Genomic DNA, 20003 nt, shown 5'->3' with positions numbered 1-20003 from the left:
TCATAAAAATTAACCAAAGATGTATGTACAAGGATGTCTGGTGCGACCTTATAATGGAAAAAGACTGGAAACAACCTAAGCATCCAGTAATAGAAGACTTGTTAAATTAATTATGATTCAACCATACACTGGAATACACACAGTCATTAAAGTGAATGAGGTAGTTATATGTGCTGGGTAAAAAGTTTTCCAAGATATATTAAGTGGGAAAAAAAAATCAAGAAGAAGATACATAGACAAAAAAGTAAGCCCCACTTGTATCACACACCTCAACCAGCGTCTGGGCAGAGTAAGCTGGACAGGAAATAAACAAGGCTCTCGAACAAAAAAAGTTAATTTCACTAAGCCCATGGTAAATGGGAAAAGGACAAAGCTACCCTAAGAAAAATGATAAAGAAAAGTATGTTTTTTATTGTCCTTGAAGCTCTCTTATATGCACTTACTATCTTTAACTTTCCCCCTTGTAACTCCTACATGATCTATGTCAAAGCTCTTATGTGCTTCTCTGCACATTCAAAAACCCAAATACAGCAAAAGGTCCCATGCTCAAAAGTTAACACAGGCTACTTTCCTTCTCTAATTTCAATATTTTCAGGAAGGATCAGCTGAGTGTAAAGAAAGGAAACTGATGTTATCAATCTGCACTAACATGTGAATATTTAAATGTCTCTTCCTGCTAAACCTTCAAAAAGCCAACTGTTTTTTGACCCAAATGTCTATACAATTAATGGAAATTCAGGTGTCAGGAATATTACACAGGAGAGAGAAAGAAAGAAAGAATGCTTAAGTCATGTCACTTATGTGAAAGGCTGCTCTGGAAGAAAAAACAAAATAAACAACTAATCTGCATTCCCAGGAGCCTCTGTCAAATGGGGAAAAAGCAGGACTAGGTGGAGTAATAAGCAATAAGCCGCCCTGAGCTCCTTGTAAATGACCCATTATTCTCCAACTGAAGGAAGCTTGGGCAGCTGACAAAGAATATAAAACCGCAGAGCTGTTATGATCCAAGACAGGGCGGACAATGATGTTCTAGAACTAATTCAGCTAAAGGTAAGATGGCACTCCTTCTGGAGTTACCCAGAACAGAGACTGCTAAAAACTAGAACTTAGTAAGAGAGGGAGGGAAGGAAGGGGCCCACTTCAGGCCAATTTCTCTGAAAGCCCCCTTTAGCAGATTATTTCAAATGCTGCATTCTTTTCCCCCTTCCAAGTTTTGTTCTTCCCTCATCTCCATCCCTCTGCCAGAGAAGCTAGAAGGTATAGTAAAAGGAATATTGAGGGGACCACATTCAGCTTTCTGCTCCATTCAATTCTCCCTCTCCCACACACACACCCACCCCCACCTTTCGTACCGAAAAATGTTTGGTTCAGCTGTGTAAAAGTAATCCAAATTGCAGCCGATTAAGAAATCCCTAGTCATTTAAGCCTAATGGCAATGCGGTACTTAAAGAGAATATAAATTATCAGCCATCACTTTCTCCTGCCTTCCAGAAAAGACAGTTGACTCTTCTTGTTGGACCTTCTAATTTAATGCTTCTAATCAACTGTGTGCAAGCAATTAGAAACTATGCTTTATAGATCTGTATAAGTTGAAATAGAGTAAATAAGCTTTGAGTCAGGGCTTTTTCATATTTTCAGAGGACAAAGTTAACAGAAGCATAATATATGAACAAGTTGGGCATTACTACTCATTTTTTTTATTTTTTTCGGTACGCGGGCCTCTCACTGTTGTGGCCTCTCCCGTTGCGGAGCACAGGCTCCGGACGCGCAGGCTCAGCGGCCATGGCTCAACGGGCCCAGCCGCTCTGCGGCATGTGGGATCCTCCCGGACCGGGGCACGAACCTGTGTCCCCTGCATCAGCAGGCGGACTCTCAACCACTGCGCCATCAGGGAAGCCCTACTACTCATTTTTAATCAACTATACAATGCTTACTGCGTTTTTTTATGGGCATTCTATAAATTAAAATGGGAATTCAACTTAAAAATTCTATAAATTATGGGAATTCAACTTAAATGTTTACTGAGTTTTTTATGGGAATTCTATGCAATTAATAAGGAAAATGTCTTTCCAAATTTATTAATAGGTTTGAGTCTATATTATAAAATTCAGAGATTATCATAACCTGGAGAAGAAAGACAACTAACATGTGTTGAGGATCTACCAGATGTAAGACACTATGCTGGGCACACTGATATGTTACTTCACTTAATATTTACAGTAACACTCAAGACAGTAATAGTATATCCCCATTTAACAGACGAAGAAACTGGAGTTTACCCAAAGTCACAAAGCTAGCATGTAAACTGGGATTTGAAAACAGACTTACCTCGTTTAATGCACTTTTTACCATACCGTACTACCTCCGTCTTGAAAAGGCCCTGGACACTAAGAACTCGTTGAACTCGTTCTCTTCTCACCCACCCACTCTGAAGCCACCCTGTCACCACTGCTTGGCTTGGTAAAGCAATCCTTAGTTGGCTACCATCGCATGGCTACCATGGGAGAATTCTGTGTGACACAGAATCCCTTTTCTCCTTCAGCATGCATAGACACTTTCCACAATTCCTAAATTCCACTTCTACCTATTATTCACAGCTCAGTAAATTTCTCCTCGTTCTTTTTTCATGGGTTCACATATACCCCCTTAATCCTTCCATTCTTTCTTCAAACCTTTACCAAGTTACTTTAGGAAAATCTCTCTTTCTTTTTCCTTTACTTTCCCATTTTCACTTGGAAATCAAAAAAAAAATAATCCTAAATACGGCTGATAAATGTAGGAGCTATGCTAAAGATATACCTGTATCAAAGAAAAGAGGGCTGTAAGTTTTAAAGTGAAAAGATTTGAAGGCTTGTGCCATAATCCTCTAATATTCTTGAAAGCACCTACTTTCCCCTTCAGAATGTACATGAATATTGATCTGCCACTTTATCACCTTTAATTGAATCTGCATTCAAGTGTGAAAAAAATATATCTCACTTAAAGATACTGCTTTTCTGTTTTATTTACTGAGTTTGGCTGTAATATTATTTTCCATCAACATTTATTGAATAATGTAAAACTTTAACTAAATGAGTCAAAACAGATTATAGTTGGCAAGCTTAGGAACCTAAACATCATTCTTTTCTATAAAAAGAGTAATTTCCAACTCAAAGTCTTCTCCCAAATCAATACCCTGCCTTGTATCAGAACCCATTCAACCTATAAAGAAACTTCACTCATAGGCTAAAGAGAAGTACTCAAAGGAACCTGAAACAGATTTAAAAAAAAAAAAAAAAAGCTAGATTTCACAAATTACTTCTGATTCAAAGTATTTTCAACAAACTCCTTGCTGTCTGGAGGATGCCAGTTACATTAATTTGGATATTAATATTTCTAACCTATGTAGTCAGTGAGAAATTACACCTTACAACTATCAGCATTAGAAATACAAGTATCAATCAGCCTCAAGATCAAATTGGTATTACAAAGAAACCCATGATCAAAATGGATTTAACAATCTACCATTTGTCATTCCTCAGAAGTTTTTCTATTGCTTCTCATCCTTCAAAAGTATAGTTTTGATCTAAGCAAAAACTGCTTCATCTCTAATTTAGAAACAAAATCTAGCTCTTATCTAGGGATACTCTACACTCAGAAACCCCTTCAGATACACCTTTGTATAACTACCGTCTTGCATCTATAAAGCATATTTTGTAAACTATGCCCTTTGACTTTTAATTGTTACTATTCAAAACATCCTAATAGGAGCATCATTTACAATAATGGCAACTAGACAAAAAGGCCTTTTTTATTAGTGCTAGCAACAATAAAAGATGTTTAATAAGAGAATTTACAGACTAAGATAAATCACTTTACACAATATGACAACTAAATAAAAACCTGTGATCGTTTTTTAACCACAGAAAAATAATTTATAAATATTTAAGCCAAAGTTAACAGGCATCTCTATATGCCCAATGCCCTGCTCAAATAAAGCAGAATCTAAGCATATTCTCCATTCCAAATACTCATCACCAGTCTTCTAAAACAATGTAACAACAAGAAATTAGTGGTATTTAGAAATGGTAAGACATCAAATTTATGGCAACTGTTTGTTGAGAAACAGCTATATTTTATCTTTAAAAGGAGGGAAAGGGAGAAGGTAAAAAAGATCCAAGCAAAACAGAACCCTACATTCTGCTAGATCTAGTTGTTTCATCCATCTCATTTTATGCCAATACCAACAATTCAAACATTTGTATTAAAAATACTTACTCTATTAGGAAACTATAAATTTTCTACAGTTTTGTATAATAAAAGAAACATTAAAAATACTTCTTAAACTTCCCTACACACTAAGCTACTTTTAATATGTACTATGTAATAACCAAGACTCATTTCCAAACAGAAAAGTGTTAACTATTTAAATCAAAATTTTAATTTTTAAACATTGGATAAATGCTCTCACTTCACAATACAAACCCTATCTGTGAAGTACAATAAAACTAAAAATGCGTTCATCGCCTTCAATGCCAAAAACACCGAAAATGTCTTATAACCATTTTCTAATAAAGTTAAATCAATAGGCCTAATATAAATACTTGATACAAGTATACAAAATTTACCAAAACTAACTGTTATCTCAAGTCTCAAAAAAAAAAGGTACCTAGGTTAATATATGTTGATATTGACATAAAATATGATGGAAAACTGACAACTAATTTCCAACCCTTTAATAAATTCTCTAATAGAAACATACAATATTTGATACTTGTTTCAAAATACAGTATTTACAACAGACCAAGAACCATATAATGTAATTACAATGAAATATTTTTCATCTACAAAAATATAAACTATATAATGTCTTTGGGAATAAGTTGTTCTGATGAGATCTAAACATTTAGAATAATAGATTTTTTAGCGTTAGAAGGAACCAGTTACACATCATTTAGCTTTATGTGTAGCTAAAAAGATCCTCTCACCCAAGCCCCTCATCCTTGCCTTAAGACTCTAAAATGTTAAACAAACCATTTCAACCTAATGGCAGTGAAACAAAATGAGGGATTATCTCAAAAGTCACTTTTAACTTTTAAGACCTTATTCCACCTTATGACATCAAGACAGCAGTATTTAATCAAAGAACCATGATGACTATTCACAAAACTAAAATTGTCTCAGAACTCAAAACAATTTCCAAAGTACTGTCACAGGCCAAGAGTTAATATGTCTTAATATTTAAAACTTATATTTTAATGTTAGTCCAACTAGATAAATGGAAAGTAAATCTGACAAACCCTAATGTGACAGACAACTAGCTATTCCTCCAGATTCTGTTCTCTCCTTCTTGCCCAATAATAAAATATTAAGTAAGACACACAATGACCTAGGTAAGACTCATTTTCCAGCCTCCCATGCAGTTGGTTGTGGTCATGTAACAGTTAAAGCCAATGGGACATAAGTAGAAATGATATACACAACTCTCCTAAAAGGAAAAGAAATGTTCTTCCCTTTTCCCTCTTTCTGTTGGCAGACATGATGGTAACCCTCTTGGACCACAAGATAGAATAACTAATACTTAATATAAATGATTATTAAAATATCTACATGACTGCTTCCTTATATTAGCATAGGAAAACATACAATATGTACAAAGGTACAATAACATATGCTTTTTCACATTTAAAAAATTATATGCCAAACACCATTAAATTTGATTAATAGGTCTAATTTTCCCACATATGAAAATAGTTTCCCTGGAAATCCTGGAAAATTTAATGTGGGTATGTATGCGTTTATGACAGGTGAGTGAAAAATGCAATAAACCCTGCTGAAGAAAAGGGTTAAAGAAGGAAAAACCTTCCCACTTAAATTTCACCTAAGATTACATAATAAGCTACACATATTTTCTTGGGCTAAACTTAAAACCCAAAGCTATATCATTACTCATCAATTTTCTCTTAACACTGTTTTCTCAAGAAAAAATATTAAATCCCAAGTTTCTTCCAGATATAAATACTACAACATAAAGAAACTATTATACAAACTTAACATGAAATTCTAGCAGCCAAAAAAAAGGTTTCATATTTGAAAATTTTACTTATTCATGATTATGAAAAATAAGTATTGAAGTTACCTGAGACTAACGTAAAAATGAAGACTTCAAGGAAGGGAATGCTGTAGAGTTGAAAAAGAAATCATGGTTGAGTTTCTACCTTTCATAGGCTTCAGAGACCCTCAATACCACTTCAATCATTTATGCCATCCAATTCCTACAAAAAAAATAAAAATAAAACACAACAAACAAAACACATTACTTACTGAGACAAAAATACTGTACAAATATAACATGGACAAACTGGTATGCATAATGAAGTGAGCACTCTTTGTAAATAGTAAGCTATGCCTGAATAACCAGTGCAATGACTTCTTTTTAAATCTGAAACTGGGAAAATACAATAGTGATAAGTAGTAACTGTGAAATAACCCTGGCCTTGTAAAGAACAATTTGCCTAGATCTGGAGTGTACGACTTCAGAGACATGGGATATTGAAGGAAATTCAGAAGGTTATAGACCTACATGTTTACAAAAGAGAAATCAGTGATTAAAAACTCACTTAATAACACTATTTTTATCTGCTTTGCAAAGGCTATGAAGTGAAGAGAGAAGCAAACACAATTCTAGGCCTTAAAAATAACAAACAGAACTAGTCCTGTACAGAATGTACATGTATTCACAGTAGAAAGGATTACAGTTGTAAAATCATACTAAATACCTACAGAAATATGATCACCAAGGTCATCTTTGACTAGAAAAGCTGACAAAAATGGGAATAATCATAGGGAGACTATGTTCCATACCCCCAAAAATTAAAGTGAAAAACATAAGCTATACACAAGAAGAAAATTTCCTGTCAGTGAATATTTCTGAACCCAGTAACAGACTAAAGAGTTTATGGAGTTTCCTACCATAGAGGTTTTCAAAAATACTACATTCCTACCTATTAAGAATAATTTGTATTTACTCCTCCACAGAAAGCTTGGAGACCAGATGATATGACACACCTTACGATTTTATATCAGTTTTTACAGTGGTGCAAAGGCAATAAGAATAGTCTTTCTCACCTAAAACATACCAGTAATAAGTCCATCTTTGTACTTCAGAAAGTATAATACATTCACTTTTTAAAACATTTCAACACTGTATCCATATTTTTTTAAAGTTTAAATTCTGATGGAACTATTTACCCCTCAGTATCCTTTCATTTCAGAATTTTCCTACATATTCACGCATGTCTACTTTTGCAGATGAACTCTTGCTCAAAAAAAACATTTTTTTTCACTAGGATTGTATCATATATAAATAAATAGCAAAATGACAACAGTAACAATAACCTGGGCAGGCAGGGAGGGAGTCACAATCTGAAATTACTCCAATATGTTATCTAAAATGCCCAGTTTTCAACAACAAATTATAAGGTGTACCAAAAAAAAGAACGAAAGAAAGAAAAGAAAAATGTGACCCACATTAATGAAAAATAGCAATCACAGCAAACAGTTTCTGAGCATCCCCAGATGTTGGTTTAAGCAAAGATTTCAAAACATCTATTATAGACATGTTAAAAAAGAACCCATCTTTAACTTTTTTTAATTATGAAAACAATCAACAGATAAGAAATTCTCAATAAGGGTACAGAATTTATGTAAAAGAACCACATGGAAATTCTGAAATTGAAAAGTATAATAACTAAAACAAAAAATCTACTACAGGATTCAAGATGGCAGAAGAAAATAGATGACCTTGAAGATATATCAGTAGAAACTATCCAATCTGAAGAACAGTGAGAAAAAAAATTGAAGAAAACTGAACAGAGCCTCAGAGAACAACTTATCAACATTTCTGGAGTTCCAGAGGAGAGAAGGGGCAGGGAAAATAATTTTTTTTAATAAAACACCACCAGAAAATTTTCCAAATTTGATTTTTAGAAGAAATCAAATCTATGAGTCTTAAAAGTTCAATGAATCTCATGGAGAATAATTACAAAGAGACACACCTAGACACATCATAGCCAAACTGTTAAAAACAAACACAAGGAGAAAATCATGCAAGCATAAAGAGAAAAATTACTCAGCATGTGCAGGGAACCACAATACAATTAACAGCTGACTTTCAATCAGAAACAACAGAGGCCAGAAGACAGTGGGATCACATTCTCAAAGTGCTGAAAGAAAAAACCTGTCAAGCAAGAAGGCAGCAAAACTACCCTTCAAAAATGAAGGCATAATAAACATAGTCTCAGATGAACAAAGACTGAGAGAATTTTTTGCAGACCTGTCATACAAGAAATACTAAGGGAAGTCCATCAAGTTGAAAGGAAATGACACGAGACTTAAATACACAGGAAGAAAAGAACACCAGAAATGGTAAATATGTGGGTTAAACTAAAAAACTCTATAAAATACATTTTTTTTCATTTCTTCTCTTAACATCTTTAAAAAATATAAGAATCTATAAAGCAATGGTTACAACACTGTATTGCTGGGTTTGTAGCATATATGCTACATATATATGTAGCATATATATGCTGGGTTTGTAGCATATATATATTTATATATGAGTTGTGGCACAACAGAGGAAGGAGAAAATGGAGCTATACTGGAGCAAAGTTCCTGATACTGACTTAGTGTTAATATTAAGCAAACTGTTAAAATGTATAATGTAAACACCATAGCAATCACAAAGAAAATATCTTAAATTATATTTAGAAAAGACATCAATAGAGTAATTAATATGGCACACTAAAAAACACTTAACACAAAAGAGGCAGCAAAGGAAGCACAGAGAAACAAAAACCATAAGAGACATATATAAAACAAATGGCAAAATGGCAAATGTAAATCCAACCATGTCCATAATTAAATATGAATGTCTAAACAGCCCAATAGAAAGGCAGAGACTGCCAGATTGGACAAAAACAAGATTCAACTATGTGCTGTCAACAAGAGACACACTTTACGGCTTCCCTGGTGGCGCAGTGGTTGAGAGTCCGCCTGCCAATGCAGGGGACATGGGTTCGTGCCCCGGTCTGGGAAGATCCCACATGCCGCAGAGCGGCTGGGCCCATGAGCCATGGCCACTGAGCCTGGGCATCCGGAGCCTGTGCTCCGCAACGGGAGAGGCCACAACAGTGAGAGGCCCGTGTACCGCAAAAAAAACAAAAACAAAAAAGGGACACACTTTAAATTCAAGACAAAGTAAAAAGATGCGGAACAAGGATATATACACTATGGAAAGAGTAACCATAAGACAGATGGCACGGTTATATTAGTATTAGACAAAACAGACTTTAAGACAAATATTACTGGAGATGAAGAAAGATATTTCAAATGACAGTCAATAAATTAGGAAAATATTATAATAATTATAAACCCTAAAATAATGAAGAGCCCTAAAAAAATAAAACAACTAACATTATTAAAAAGAAAAATAGAAAATTCAACAATTAGCATTGGAGATTTCAATACCCCATTCTAAATAAGTGACAGAATAACTATACAGCAAATTAACAAACATATAGAAAACCTGAACCACACTCTCAACCAACTATACCTAGTTGGCATATAGAAAACTCCAGCAAACAACAGAATACATATTGTTGTCAGGTACACACTCTCCAGCACAGACCAAATGCTAGGCCATTAAACAAGTCTCATAAATGTAAAAGGACTGAAGTCATACAAAGTATGTTCTCCAACCATAACACAATTAAAGTAGATATCAACTAAGTTAGAAACTGGAAAATTCTCAAGTGTTTGGAAATTAAACTTCACAATTTTGAATAACATATGGGTCAAAAAAGAAATTAAAAGAAAAGTGATGTTAGAGAATATTATTAACTGAATGAAAACAAAAACAAACACATCAAAATCAATGGGATGCAGCTCGAGCAGTACTTTAAATATAACTTTAAGTATACTGAAAAAAAGAGGAGTCTCAAATCAATGACATGAGCCTCCACTTTAATAAATCAGAAAAGGAGTAAACTAGGGGACTTCCCTGGTGGTCCAGTGGTAAAGAATTCACCTTCCAATATAGGGGACGTGGGTTCAATCCCTGGTCAGGGGAACTAGGTTCCCACATGCTGCAGGGCAGCTAAGCCCGTGTGCAACAACTACTGAGCTCGCACACCTCAACTGGAAAGCCTGCATGCAGCAAACTACAAAGCCCACACACTCCGGAGCCCACACGCCACAACTACAGAGCTCACATGTCCTGGAGCCTGCGTGCTACAACTAGAGAAGAGAAAAAACCTGCACACTACAACTAGAGAGAAGCCCGCACACCCCAAGGAAAGATCCCGCACGCCTCAACGAAGATCCCACATGCTGCAACTAAGACTCAACGCAGCCATAAATAATCAATTAATTAATTAAAATATTTTTTAAAAGAAAAAGAGCAAACTAAACCCTAAAGCAAGCTGAAAAATATATTGAAAATTTAGAGCAAAAATAAATAAAATACAAAACAGGTAGAGAATAACTTGTTTTTTTAAAAAAGATCCGAAAAATTTACAAACTTTTAGGAAGACTAACCACAACAAAGAGAAAAAAACACAAATTACCAAAATTAGGAATGAAAGAAGGGATATTACCACTGACCTCACAAAAGTTAAAAGAATTATACGGGAAGGAATATTATAAACAGATATATGCCAACAAATTAAACAACTTTTATGAAATTCCTAAAAAGACATATATTACTGACACATAAACTAATTAAAGAGGAAACAGAAAAATCTGAACATAACAAACTGAGTTAGTATTTAAAATCTTCCCACAAAGACATGGCCTCACTGATGAATTCCATCAAATATTTAAGGGGGCAATACCAATCCTTCACAAACTCCTTCACAAAACAGAGGAAGAGGGTACATTTTGCAACTCAATCTATAAAGCTAGAGTTTCTTTGATATAAAGACATGACATGAAAACTATACTCCAATGCCTCTCATAAACATAGATACAATATCCTTACAAAATATTAGTAAACTGAATCTAGCAACAGATTAAAAAAAGGCATATATATACACCAAGACCAAGTAATATTTACCCCATGAAGGCAATGGTGGTTTAACATCTGAAAATCAATTAATGTAATACACCATATTAAGAGACTAAAGGACAAAAACCACATGGTTATCTCAATAAAGAAGAATTTGAAAAAATTCAACACTTACTCATGATAAAAAAATCTCAACAAACTAAGACTAGAAGAGAACTTCCTCAAACTGATAAAAGGTATCTACAAAAAAAAAAAAAAAACTAAAAACTAACATTATGCTTACTGGTTAAACACTGAATGCTTTCCTCCTAAAAATCAGGATGTCCATTTTCACCACTTCTATTCAAGATTGTACTAAAGGTTCTAGCTAGTAAAATAGAGCAGGCAAAATCAATCAATCAACCAACCAAGCAATCAATCGATCAAGTAATGGCATCCAGATTAGAAAAGACGAAATAAAACTGTCTTCACTCTCTAGCGACGTGATCGTGTATGTAGAAATTTCCCAATGAATCCACAAAAAAGCTACGAGAACAAATAAACAAGTTCAGCAAGGCCACCGCCACTGGGAACTGATAAACAAGTTCAGCAAGGGCACAAGATATTAGATCAATAAAGAAAAATCAATTATATTTCTATAATGAAATGACAGCTTTATATCACATCTTCCGTATTACAAATTTGAGCTGAGGGCTTCCCTAGTGGCGCAGTGGTTAAGAATCCACCTGCCAATACAGGGGACACGGGTTCGAGCCCTGGTCCGGAAGATCCCACATGCCATAGAGCAACTAAGCCTGTGTGACACAACTATCAAGCTTGCGCTCTAGAGCCCGCGAGCCACAATTACTGAAGCCCGTGCACCTAGAGCCCATGCTCCACAAGAGAAGCCACCGCAATGAGAAGCCCGCGCACCACAAAGAAGAGTAGCCCCCACTCACCGCAACTAGAGAATGCCCGTACACAGCAACAAAGACCCAATGCGGCCAAAAATAAATAAATAAAATAGATACATCATTAAAGAAATTAAAAATGTTAAAAAAATCTGAATTGATTCAAATTTTCTGTCCTATCCCTCAGTAGAGTTTTAAAATTTTTTTCAAGTAGATTTCTCCCAGGTATTTTATCTTTCTAGTTGTTACTGTGAATGTATACATCTTCTTCCTTTATTAGCCCTAATTCTACTATTTGTATTAAAAAATCATTTATGTATAACTGATTTTATAAGCAGTTCCTTTACTGAATTCTCAGTACAAAAAACAAGCAGGCAGATGAACTGAACTGATTTCAGGAACAGATCCCCCCCCATGCAAAAAGAAAAAACCATGGAAATTCAGTATACGATAAATGTGGCATTTCAAATATGTAGAAAAGAAATGCATCATTCAATAACGGGAATGAGAACAAAGGGTAAGCCATCTGGAAAAAAGTAAAGCTGATCTCTACATTTATTGCTTATACCGAATACATTCAATATAAATCAAGATTTTAAACAATTTAAACCATAAAAAGTAATAGAAAATCCATATAACTTTTCAAGTTCACTGAATATAAAACTACGAAGCTAAAACTACCAATCATAAGAAACATAACTAATTTTGTCACTTAGAAAAAAACAATGCCAAACCATGACAAGCCAACAATTCATGTCATTCAGAGATGTTATAATGTGGAGGGGAAAACGAGTCCTACAATCAGTGGGGGAGACCTTTTATTTTAAACCTTACACAGGAAACCCTACCCCCACCCCAGCCCTGAAGAAAAAGATCTCTAAATTCAATCATACAAAATTAAAACGTCAACAAGGCAAAAATAAAATCAAAAGATAAGCAAAAACTGAGTAAAAACCATCTGCCTAACGCATGACCAAACAGATCACTGAAAATATATATATGCCCAATAATAATGGGGAAAAAAATGCTCAAACTCACAATGAAATTTTGAAAAGCAATACTAAACAACAAAAAACTGACAAATACTACAAGCTAACAGTAGCTAGTATTATCAAAGAGATAAAGAGATTCCCATTTTCCCAGACTACTGATGTTGGGGCAATCTTTTTAGTTGGGCAATTCAACCACCAAATTACTAAATGTACACACTTTTTGACCCAACAATTTTTCCTTTAGGAATTTATACTACAAATATATTTTTAAATATGTGCAAAGATGTATCCAAGAATATTCACCATATTCCCATTTATTACTGCAAAAAAACTTAACCTAAATATCCATAAATAGGAAGCTAGTTAAAATAATTATGGTACATCCAAATATAGGAATACTACACAGAATGAAATAAGGGGAATGATATGCAAAGATACAGAAGCTAACAACAAAAAAGACACGCTGATAATAAACATGTACGGTGTGATCTCATTTTTATAAAAGTTATATAAATATAGGTATACATATAAATTTCTGCATATATATGGAAAATGTCTGTAATGATACACACACACACACACACACACACAAATGTTAACAGTAAATGGGAATAAGAAAAGACTTTTTTAAATTTTTTACATTATAACATTCTCTGCTGCATAAGTGTATATTCCTCTTATAACAAACCTGGGTAAGAAGTGAGAAGTGTTAAACGAAATCTTAAAATATGGCCACTAAAACTGCTAATATTTTCACACCTTCGCTTTAAAAGAATTCTCGAAACAAATAAAATTTATGAGAATCTTTGAATTTTTATGATCATTAATAATGACATGAGAATATGTGCCATTGACAAACATGTAAATACCCTGAAAACTGTGAAATACTTAATTTTCTTTCACTTTGTTTGAAAGATAAAAGCAAGGTCTAATATATGTACCAACATAGCCCAACAAGACAGGAGAGGATCATGGTTCTTCCTAAAATAAGGGCACCTGAGCCTAAAAAAGAGAAATGCAAGTAATCTTGTTAAGTGAGAAAAGATAATGGCCTTCATACAGAACTAATAACATTAATTCTTTCCAATGTATAGATGTTCATATCTGTATACAGCGATATCATGCTATGTATATGTAATATTCATGCTATATATAAACAAGTATAAAAGAAAAAGGGAATGTCCAGTAAATGCAGAGTACTACCCAACAGCTATGATATGTGTGTTCATGTTCAAGTATATGGGCATCTATCACAGGTAAAAATTAGAGGGTGAATAAAACAGGGTTGGATTACCTCTACAAAATAGGTCAGGCAAATGCCCATCCCGCCAGATCACTTGGCCGAATTTCCAAGCTGTTGATTCCTCCCTCTATCCTATAAAAGTACAAAAATACAGGTTATGTCCCCCCAAAAATCAGGATTAGACATATTCTTAAAGTCAGGTAAAATAGGTATATCAAAATGTGCTAAATTTGACAAAATTCTTTCCATGGTAGATACTATTGGATTAAATAAAATTACTTCACTTAGAACACTTAGTTCAACTGTAATGACCCATCAGTGCTGAATGATATCATGAAGAAAAGAAATGACCCAGACACTAACTGGACTTTTCAAATTTAACTTCTAGCTGAGGATTAGGATTTCTTTAAAATCAGGGTAATAAACTAGAATTATCATAAACAACTTAAAACAGGAGGAAGGCACAAAATGTATTTCACTAAAATCATATGTTGATGTCCTCAATTACTCAAATAGTACTAGTTCCTGTTAAAATCCCAAAGTAACATTTCCCTGAGCTCAAAGTCTAATTATATTAAGAATATAGTTTTTGAAAATACAAAAATGTTTAAAATCTTCAAGGCAAAGATATTTAATAATGTTAAAATGGTCCATAAATATTTTTTAATGTCCATAATCAATCTTTTAACAGAGACTAATACAGAAAATTAACACTCCATGTTGGTATTGCATTGATATCAGACATATATAATTTTCTTCCTGCAACTGGGATATGTTTTCCTGGTATATGAAATGGAGGTAATGAGGACTGAAAGCTGAAATTTTATTAGAAACAAAGAATAGGCCAAATATAACTTTTATTCAGAAATAAAAAAGCATTTTATATAATAGCCTAAACACATTTTTAGGACTCAATAAATACCCTGCAAATAAATAAGCTATAAATATAACAGCAGGAAAATTAAAGAAACTCTAAATCTTCAGAAAATAACCAAGTATATTAATTCTAACCTGTGTTTACACAATTTTACCAAGGGATTACAAACATTACAGCATTTCTGATAATTCAGCATTTTCTAGTCCTTAGCCAATCAGTAGCTTTGTTGCTAAACTAGTTATGAACAAAAAATCTATTTAAAATAATTTATTTCTACTAAGCTCTTAATTGCCTGCCTCAAAGTTTTGTTTCCAAGCATTCAAAAGAGCATATATGCCATTCCTCTCAATTACTTAAAACTACTTTTAAATATATTTTTTCTACAGTGTTAGTACCAAAAAGATAATAAAAGCCGTAAAACTATATTATTGTGGTAGACACAAAAACAGGTAAAGTAAAATAAAACTGTATCTGCACTACACTGCTATCACCGTTCTACATTATTTACTGTATTCAACTTTTAGAATTTCTAACACAGTTCACAGGAATAGAGTAAAGTTGAACAGAAAAGACATGGTAAAGTCTATATATGGGAAATAAAAATGTCTTTAGACTTAGCAACTTTGGTATTACATTTTGAGTCTTTTAAAGTTGACTGGATTTATCTAGTCCACAATCAAAACATTATTACTTACATCATCACATAATAATGGTAACATATACAGCTGGACAAACGTTTTTGAAATGTTAATATTCTGTTGAAAACATTTTCACAAAAAGCCTACTCACCTTGCATCACTTTTTATTGAAAGCTCTAAATTAAGGCTGTCACACATCAAAGACTATAACTAGGTATGTTAAAAGAGAAGGAAACAAAAATAGTGAAGAAGGAAAAAGCAGCATGCCTCACTCCCACATACACACATCCCCCAAATGTGCAAAATAATATAACCTGAAAGTCCAAATCTATAAACAGAAATTTTGGAATGTCTTTCCCATCACAACCTTTCCTCTACCATGGAAACCCACAATTCCCCCTAACTCACCTGCCACATAGTCTCTCTCTGTCTCTGGAAACCTAATTCATTTAGCATCATCTACCAATTTCACTTATCCTTCCAAGTCTCTGTCCCTCCTTCTCCTCTACCACCCCTCTCCACCAAAAATGGGGAAAAGAAAAGAATCTACCAGGCTGGAAACTAAGACCCTGTAAGTATAAAAAGAAAGGTATAAAGTTACTTGGGCAACCACCCAATGATCAGCTAAGATCTTCCTCTTTCCCTGCCCCACCTCCCCTACTTTAGGAGTAACTGAATATTCCTGCCTAGCAATTCCTCTAATTTAAGATTTTGCTGGCTAATTATTCCCTGATTATAATCACTTGTGCAGGGGCTTCCCTGGTGGCACAGTGGTTAAGAATCTGCCTGCCAATGCAGGGGACACAGGTTCGAGCCCTGGCCCGGGAAGATCCCACATGCCGCCGAGAAACTAAGCTCGTGCGCCACAACCACTGAGCCTGCGCTCTAGAGCCTGCGAGCCACAACTACTGAAGCCCATGCGCCTAGAGCCCGTGCTCTGCAACAAGACAAGCAACCACAATGAGAAGCCCACACACCGCAACGAAGAGTAGCCCCTGCTCACCGCAACTAGAGAAAGCCCACGCACAACAACGAAGACGCAACGCAGCCAAAAATAAATAAATAAAATAAATAAATTTATTTAAAAATAATAATAATAACCACTTGTGCAGGTATAATAATCAAATTAAGACAAAATACATATTAAGGAAAACAAATGAAATATTTTTCAGGGACCGTTAGCTACTACCTGTCCATTATTTAGTTCTGATAGACTGGAAGGATTTCTATGTATTTACCAGCAGGTGGTCTGATCAATTATTCAGGCCAACATTTTTGTCATTAACTGAATCAACATTTTTGATCAACTGATATGTATATGCAACACTACCTAAGATTCCTAAGACATGCATAAAATATCATGGTCTCTGCCCAAAGGAGTTCATAATCTAGCAAGAATGGAAAACACAAGAAATAATGTTAGTTTTGATAAATGTGTTAAGCGCTATAACTGAAGTTTAAGCAATTTATCATAGGAAAATCAAAGCAGGGATCAATTAATTCTCCCTCTGTTACCTTTCCAAAAGAAAAGGAAGAAGTGACCTTTTAATGTTGGCTCCACATTTAAGAATAAAATGAATAACACATGCTTTGGACTTTGCTCAGTAGTGTTCCTAGGTCTTTGCAGATATTAACTAACTTAATACAAAAAACAAACTTATGAGGTTGGTGCTAATATTATTCACATTTCACAGAAGAAAAAACTGAAGGGTTAAGTAACTCACCAAAGGTTATAAAATTAGTAAGTGGCAGAACCAAAGTCTTTATAATGGTTTAGCAGGCTCTCCACAATCTACTGTGCTATCACCTCCTCCTCCTCATCACTACCATGGCTTTAAGAATCTGAGAGGAAAAATGCTTCAAGTCCTTTAGCATCTTTTAACTAGATCATATCTGAAAGTAATTACATAAGTTCTACTTTTACATTAGTTTTACTTTTGTCATTTAATAATGCTTTCTGAACAATGTTTTTTTTAAAAAAAAAAAAAAAAAAGGTAAAGGAAAAAAGTTTGTTCCAGGCAAGAGATTTCTATGAATATGTTTAGAATTTCTACACAGTAACAAAGTAGACATATGTGTTCTTTTAATTTACACTACCTGCTGTGACAATTAAAGTTGTTAGAACTCACAGTGTATTTTTCATGACCAGATCTATCCTAAGGAGGAATGAAAGCTCCAAAAATTCAAACCACCCACCCCAGAAACTCCGCTAACCAGGTCTTTCTAGAACAATTTTCCATTTCTACCTTCACCAAAAATTAAGCCAAAATCTTAAAAATTTTACAACCAATGTAGTTAACCCACTCGGTTAAGAAAGAAAATCCTACAAAGGGGTAATCAAATAAATTCTTAAAAATGTTGGCCGTGGGCTTCCCTGGTGGCACAGTGGTTGGGAGTCTGCCTGCTGGTGCGGGGGACGTGGGTTCGATCCCTGGTCCGGGGGTATCCCACATGCCGCAGATCGACTGAGCCTGTGCACCACAGCTGCTGAGCCTGCGCTCTGGAGCCGCAAACCGCGGCTGCTAGGCCCACATGCCACAACTAATGAAGCCCGCACACCTACAGCCTGTGCTCTGTGGCAAGGGAGGACATCGCGATCGGGGGCCTGTGGGCCGCAGCGAAGAGTAGCCCCCGCTCGCCGTAACTAGAGAAAGCCCGCATGCAGCAGCAAAGACCCAACGCAGCCAAAGATAAATAGATAAAATAAAGTTAAAAAATTTTTAAAAACCCTTCACCATTAAAAAAAAAAAAATTGGCCAAAGTGAGTAAAATAAAGGCACCAACTGAAAATGTTCACCTGCCCTTGGCCTTTTCAAATCACCTAACCAGTAAACATGTGTCAAATAAGAAACCAACTCCCCACCCACGTTAGAAAACACAACAGTATAAGCATTTTTAGAAAATCCTTAGACTATAAACCACTAAAGAGACAAATCTAACCTTTAAATCCAAGCCACCTGTTGAGGAAAGACACCTTCCAAAAGCTAACCTTATCACAGAGGGGATGATAAACTATCAAGCATCTATGTAATCCTTCCCCAAATTCACCAACAGAAATTAGTTTTTAAGAATAGTAAATCACTAAACTCAAGGAAAAGCTGCTTTATTTTTACATGAATTTTTACTTGAATACATACCAATTTTGTAAATAATCATAAAATATTTTGCACTATGATGATCAAGATCACTCAGGTCAATTTTCAAATGATCTCCTCAAAAACATTACAAGCATGCTCTGATAAAAGTACTTCACAGTTTACAAAGTGCTTTCAAGTGTCACATTTCACGGGACACCCCCTACACACACAATTACCTAGGCAGGTATTAGTGTTTGCCTCCATTCTATAGATGATGAAACTGAGGTTCCAGAGGTTAAGTACCCATGGTTACACAACATCTGTCACGGCAAAGACTTCAACCAGATCCTCTGCGTCCAAATAAATGTCTACTTTAACATAGCACAACCGGAAAGGTCATTCCCAAGTTAAAATATTGATACATTTAATGTTACTCTTAACAATATTCTAATAATCAAAAATAACTAAATAAACATCTTTGAAGTAAGGATAAGATCAATGAACATAAACTTTGAAATTAAAATGCTATCTACAGTAATAGTTACCATGTAAATAAACAAAAAATTAAATTCATCTGATTTTCATAACACAAAAATTATCCTACTGTAATTATAACTAAGGAAACCCTAGAAAAGAGTATAGGAATACCCATTTGAAAATTAAAGTTTAACTATTTAAATTTTATTTTTAAGTGTCAATTCTTCATGAATAAAAACATGTTAATATATTATTAAAAACCAAAAACAAGAGGGAACTGGAATTATTACTTCTAATATGAAATATAATTACTCTCATTTAAAAACATGTACATGGTCCATAAAAATCTCATTTTCTGACAATTTTACCTTATTCAATACTAGAGTCAGTCATTCTTATCTTCTCTAAAACACATGCCCAGAAGCACATAAGGCACTAGACACAATGTAGAGGTGTGTCCACACATAAATGATTTTTAATCTGATTAGAAATCTAAGATTTGCCCTCCGAGTCAATCTGAGTACCTCAAGAAGTGGCTGCAAAGAAGCCCAGTGATTTCTCTGTAACTGCAGTAACTATATTAGTTTGAACAATTCATGTAATATGTGAGATTTTTAAAAAATAGTAGTAGTTGGGACTTCCCTGGCAGTCCAGTGGTTAAGACTCTGTGCTTCCACTGCAGGGGGGTACAGTTCGATCCCTGGTCAGGGAACTAAGATCCTGCATGCCGCACGGGGCAGCCAAATAAACAGTAGTAGTTGATTT

At 34.6% G+C, this 20003-nt stretch overlaps 1 protein-coding gene across 3 annotated transcripts in view; it reads right to left on the bottom strand.

Moving 5' to 3' along the window:
- Positions 1 to 20003, bottom strand: part of ZNF148 (zinc finger protein 148) — a 130148-nt gene that overhangs the window by 84227 nt on the left and 25918 nt on the right. For 2 of the 3 annotated variants that reach the window (XM_082654207.1, XM_082654209.1), the window contains exons 2-3: positions 14221 to 14301; positions 6119 to 6254 (exon numbers count right to left, since the gene is read on the bottom strand). The gene's annotated coding sequence lies outside the window, so the exon portion shown is untranslated. The remainder of the gene's footprint in view (positions 1 to 6118; positions 6255 to 14220; positions 14302 to 20003) is intronic. The other variant, XM_082654208.1, reaches the window with a different exon arrangement.

The sequence above is a fragment of the Grampus griseus genome (genome assembly GCF_964374135.1).
Source record: "Grampus griseus genome assembly, chromosome: 5".
Taxonomy (NCBI): Eukaryota; Metazoa; Chordata; class Mammalia; order Artiodactyla; family Delphinidae; genus Grampus; species Grampus griseus.
The sequence above is the reverse complement of the archived record's forward strand: the minus strand, read 5'-3'. Positions and strand labels throughout refer to the sequence as shown.